Consider the following 6000-nt stretch of genomic DNA (forward strand, 5'->3'; position numbering starts at 1 on the left):
TCATCTTCCCAAAACAAAAATAACCCACCTACATCTGAACCGATCTTCTTCCTGTTGCCACAGGAGTGGTTGGTGTCTATCCTATTGAAACTAACCCTTATCTCCTCCTCTCCTTCATATAAAACTTACACTACCAATGATTCATTTTCTCTTCTGGATATCTAGGCATTAGCTCTCAACTAGATTCTCCCAATCTTTATTTAAAAATTCTTAAGTCAGGGCACCTGAGTGGCTCAGTCTATTAAGTGTCTGCCTTTGGCTCGGTTCATGATCCCAGGGTCCTGGGATCGAGTCCAGCATCAGGATCCCTACATTGGGATCCCAGGGAGTCTGCTTCTCCCTCTGCCACTCCCCCGCTCATGCTCTCTCTTTCTCACAAAAATAAATAAATAAAATCTTTAAAAATAAATAAAAATTAAACATTCTTAAGTCTTTCTTATCTAAAAAGCAAAACCAAAACAAACAAATCTCTTAGTCTCATTGCATCTCCAGCCCCATCACATTTTCTTCCTTCCCTTCTCACAGCCAAACTTACGAAAGATTTGCCAATACTTTATTAAAACATGTTGCTAAATCCCATAAGCATGTTCAGATCTCTTGTTGCTGGATCTTTCACTAGCATTTGACATGGCGCATCACTCCCTTCTAGAAATGTTTTCCTTCTTGGGCATCTGGACACTACTCTCTTCTAGTTTCCATCCTGTTTCTCTAATCACTCCTTTTCTTTTTACGGTCTCAAAATGAGATAGAAAGTGTTTTACAAATCTGAGCACTGTAATTAGTGTAGATAATTAACATTTTCTTATATGTTAATCATATAAAGAGGAATGCATATGGAACAAAGTTAGAAGGCAGACTTAAAAAGGAAAGTGATGGTTTAATTGAAATAGTATGACATAGGTGTTATCTTTTGTCTTAAATTTTCCTTAGAGTCTAACAGTGTTCTGTACTATATATTTTCATTTAGGTATAATTAACATGCATTAGTAGTGTTTTAACAATACATATAAATCCAGTGTATTTTTTAGGGAAAAAAATCAATTTATAATACCTGTTCTGAGAATCTAAGTGTTGGAGATAGTATGGTCAAGCTGGTGTAGCCACAGGAAGAAATGAGAATGAGGCTCTTCTTCTTCAAGGAAGCAATTTATTGTACTCACAGGTCTTAGAGGGGGGATAACCATGTGCCATGCAGAGCCACAGAGGAAGCACCAAGTATTGATGTCACCTGGTGGCAGAAGAGAGCGGGGAGGGGAATGCCCGGATTTAGGACTAGCTAGTTTGAATAATGTCAGTGGGCTCTGGGCTATAGGGGTGCTCTCTAGTTGCCTGGTACCTGGCTCTGGGATGATTTCAGGCAGGGGAAACACAGGCTTGGTGGGTTCCAGTTAGAGGACCTTGGAGCTATAAACTAGGGATTCGTTGGCTTGCATATGAAAGATGTGCTCCCAGCTGAGCCCTCTGCTATCTGTCTCTAAGAACAGAGTAGCCCTGGGGGGAGCAGGCTCTCCCCTACTGAAAGCTTTTAAGATACCAAAACATTATAAAATATAGAAAAATTTTTTTAAAAATGATTAATGCAACATCTTCCAGGGAACTGCATTACTCTTTCAGATATTGACCCAATATTTTCATGTCAAATATGAGAAGGATAATGCTTAGATACAAGGCAGGCAGATAGTGCATGAAAGCAAGCATGTCACCTCACAGCTGCAGCTGCTGCATGCCTAGATCAAAGACCATGGACAGTATTACTTAGATTACCTGTCCTTTATATTTAAAAGAATAGCATTACCCTTGGGGCGCCTGGGTGGCTCAGTTCGTTAAGCGACTGCCTTCGGCTCAGGTCTTGATCCTGGAGTCCCGGGATCGAGTCCCGCATCGGGCTCCCTGCTCGGCAGGGAGCCTGCTTCTCCCTCTGACCCTCCCCCCTCTCATGTGCTCTCTCTCTCTCTCAAATAAATAAATAAATAAAATCTTTAAAAAAAAAAAAAAAAGAATGGCATTACCCAAAGCAAATGAAGTATACCAGTGAGGCAAAAGCTTTTGCAGGGTGTGGGCATAAACTGCTTCTCAGAGGGACCAGCCGGCTTGACAAGTTTTTGTGTATGAACCTCAGGAGAATGCAAAAGGAAGTAATTGCTAGTGGGATGGGAGAAGGAACATCCCTTGGGTTTCACCAGCATTTAGGAGAAAAGGGGGAGAATCGTGCTGAGTTAAAGTTGTGAAAAAGGGCTGTCATGGTAAGGAGCTCAGGTTTTGGTTTCAAATGGACTTGGATTCAAATCCTGCATTGGCCACTCATTGGCTTCTTTGGAAAGTCAGTTAATGATAATAAATAACATTTATGAAGCACCAAAGATGTGTGGGGCACTGTTGCAAGTGTTTTATATGTAGTAATTAATTTAACCCCCACAATTTTATGCAGTAGGTACTATAATTTCCTCCATTTTATGGATGCATAAACTGAGGCACAGAGTGGTTGAGTCAGTTGCACAAGATCAACACATATTTATTAAGCGAAGGAGTTGTTTCCAATAGAGCAAGCCATATACCTCATGTCCTTCTAGTCAATACTTTTTCCTGCTTGAGTTAAGCAGTACTGGTTTCTGAGCTCTAAGTGAAACAATACACGACAAGGTTTTTTATGCATGTTGTCACATGTGCATAAAATATTTCTGTGTTAAATAAGGGGTAGATATCATTCATATTAAATAAATATAAGGGAGATTGTGAGGTGAAGAAAAGATAGGTAAGTAAGAAAGTATGAAACCTCACTGGAAATTGGTATATGAATTTTTTTTTTTTTAAGATTTTATTTTTAAGTAATCTCTACATTAGCATGGGGTTTGAACTCACAACTCGGAGATCAAGAGTCACACACTCTACCGACTGAGCGAGCCAGGCACCCTTGGAATATGAATTTTTTTTAAAAGATTTTATTTATTTATTTGACAGAGAGAGACAGCAAGAGGGAACACAAGCAGGGGGAGTGGGAGAGGGAGAAGCAGACTCCCGGCTGAGCAAGGAGCCCGATGCGGGACTTGATCCCAGGACCCTGAGATCATGACTTGAGCCGAAAGCAGACACTTAATGACTGAGCCACCCAGGTGCCCCAGGATATGAATTTTTTAAAACAATCTCAAACAAAAGTTATAAATATGGTTCTGACAAGTTTTTTTTTTTCTCCTGAACCATTTGAGAATAAATGCTGACTTGTTACTTCATCACCTTCAAATACTTTAGTGTGTATTTCCTACAATAAGGGATTTCTTCATAATACAACCATCCAAATAAGAATATTAATATGATAGAATACTACTGTCCACTCCTCAGACAACCTGTCAAGTTTTGCCAATTTGTCCAATAATGTCCTTTGCAGTGAAAAGATCTTTGCATTTAGGGGCGCCTGGCTGGCTCAGTCAGTGGGGCATGGGACTCTTGATCTCAGGGTCATGAGTTTGAGCCCCACATTGGATGTGGAGCCTACTTGAAAAAAAAAAAAAGATCTTTGCATTTAGATTGCTCTGTCTCTTTAGTCTCTCTCACTCTGGAACAGTTCTTCAGTCTTGCCTCAACTTTCTTGTACTTGACACTTTTGAAGGTTGCACGCCAATTATTTTGTGGCATGTTCTTCCATTTGGGTTTAACTAAGGTTTCTTCACAATTAGATTCAGGTTATGCACCTTTGGCAGGAAAATCAAACACCAACGATGCTGTGTTCTCCTTCCATCCAATCAGGTGGCACATGATTGTGATTTGTCCCATTGCTAATCGTGTTCACTTTGGTCATTTGATTAAGGTGGCATCTGCCAGTCTCCCCATCTGTATAGTTACTCTTTGTTCCTTTTACTTATTAGGTATTTTTGTAAAAAGGTACTCTGAAACTAGGTAATATCTCATTCCCCATCAGACTTTCAATTTCTTTATTTTTCTCTTTTACTTAATCGGTTATAATTTGTTACTCTATCTTTGAGATGCAATTCACATACCATAAAATTCACTCCTTTAAAAAAATTCACCCTTTTGGGGCGCCTGGGTGGCTCAGTTGGTTAAGTGACTGCCTTCAGCTCAGGTCATGATCTTGGAGTCCCTGGATCGAGTCCCGCATCAGGCTCCCTGCTTGTCAGGAAGTCTGCTTCTCCCTCTGACCCTCCCCCCTCTCATGTGCTTTCTCTCTCTCTCATTCTCTCTCTCTCAAATAAATAAATAAAATCTTTAAAAAAAAAAAATTCACCCTTTTAAAGTGTACAATTCAGCAGTTTTTAGTATACCCCTAAGGTTGTACAACCATCACCCCTATCTAATTCCAGAACCGTTTTACCATCCCCAAAACAAACCCATCAGCATTCCACTCTTTCCTCTCGCCAGCCACTGGCAACCACTAATCTGCTTTCTATCTCTATGTATTTGCCTATTCTGGACCTCTTATACAAACAGAATCATAAAATATGTGGCCAGCTTCTTCCAGGTCCCTCCATATTATAGCATGTGTCAGTACTTCATTTGTTTTTACTGGCGACTATTATTCCAGGATATGAAACATATATATGTATATTTATATATATATATATATATACCACATTTTGTTTATTCATTTATCAGGTGATAGACATTTGGGTTGTTTCTATTTTGGGCTATCATTTCTTTTTTTTTTTTTTTTTTAAGATTTTATTTATTTATTCACGAGAGACAGAGACAGAGAGAGAGAGAAGCAGAGGGAGAAACAGGCTCCCAAGGAGCAGGGAGCCCGATGTGGGACTCGATCCCAGGACCCCGGAATCATGACCCGAGCCAAAGGCAGACGCTTAACCATCTGAGCCACCCAGGCGCCCTCTATTTTGGGCTATCATGAATAATGCTGCTATGAACATTCATGTATAAGTTTTTGTGTGTATATATGTTTTTAATTCTCTTGGGCATATACCTAGAAGTGGAATTGTTGGGTCATCTGATAACTCTTTTTTTTTTTTTTAATATTTTATTTACTTATTTGAGAGAGAGAGAGTGAGAGTGAGCGAGCATGAGCGGGGGTAGGGACAGAGGGAAAGGGACAAGCAGACTCCCCACTGAGCAAGGGAGCCCAATGCGTGTCTCGAGGTGGGGCTGGATCCCAGGACCCTGGGATCATGACCTGAGCCGAAGGCAGACGCTTAACCAACTGAGCCACCCAGGCGCCCCTGATAACTATGTTTTTTAACTTTTCTGAGGAACTGCCAAACTGTTTCTAAAGTGACTGCACCATTTTACATTCCCACCAATGGCATATGAAGGTTTCAATTTCTCCACACTCTTGCCAACAGTTGTTATTGTCTCTCTCTTTTTTTTTTTTAATTACAGTTGACCCTTGAACAACTGAAGGGTTAGAGGCACTGACCCCTCCATGCAGTCAATAATCTGCATATAGCTTTTGACTCCCCCAAAACTTAACTACTTATAGACTACTGTTGACTGGAAGCTTTACTGATAACATAGTCAATTAACACATATTCTGTAGGTTATATGTATTATATATTGCATTCTTTTTTTTTTAAGATTTTATTTATTTGAGAGAGAGAGAATGAGAGACAGAGAGCATGAGAGGGAGAAGGGTCAGAGGGAGAAGCAGACTCCCCGCCAAGCAGGGAGCCCGATGCGGGACTCGATCCTGGGACTCCAGGATCATGACCTGAGCCGAAGGCAGTCGCTTAACCAACTGAGCCACCCAGGCGCCCTTATATACTGCATTCTTACAATAAAGTAAGCTAGAGAAAAGAAAATGTTATTAAGAAAATCATAAGAAAGAGAAAATAGGGGTGCCTGGCTGGCTCAGTTGGTAAAGCATGTGACTCTTGATCTTGGGATCATGAGTTCAAGCCCCATGTTGGGCGTAGAGCTTACATAAGAAAGGAAAGGAAAGGAAAGGAAAGGAAGGAAGGAAGGAAGGAAGGAAGGAAGGAAGGAAGGAAGGAAGGAAAGAAAGAAAGAAAGAAAGAAAGAAAGAAAGAAAGAAAGAAAGAA

The 6000-nt window shown here is 40.4% G+C and overlaps 1 long non-coding RNA gene across 2 annotated transcripts in view; it reads right to left on the minus strand.

Annotated features, from left to right (window-relative positions):
- Positions 1-6000, minus strand: part of LOC118023952 — a 31819-nt gene that overhangs the window by 12527 nt on the left and 13292 nt on the right. The window contains exon 4 of one of the 2 annotated variants that reach the window (XR_004682950.1): positions 1052-1228. The exons of the other annotated variant lie outside the window; for it this stretch is intronic. This is a non-coding gene — a long non-coding RNA (uncharacterized LOC118023952). The remainder of the gene's footprint in view (positions 1-1051; positions 1229-6000) is intronic. 2 annotated transcript variants of the gene reach the window in all.

Source organism: Mirounga leonina, unplaced genomic scaffold (genome assembly GCF_011800145.1).
Source record: "Mirounga leonina isolate KUSES-001 unplaced genomic scaffold, KU_Mleo_1.0 Mir_195, whole genome shotgun sequence".
Taxonomy (NCBI): Eukaryota; Metazoa; Chordata; class Mammalia; order Carnivora; family Phocidae; genus Mirounga; species Mirounga leonina.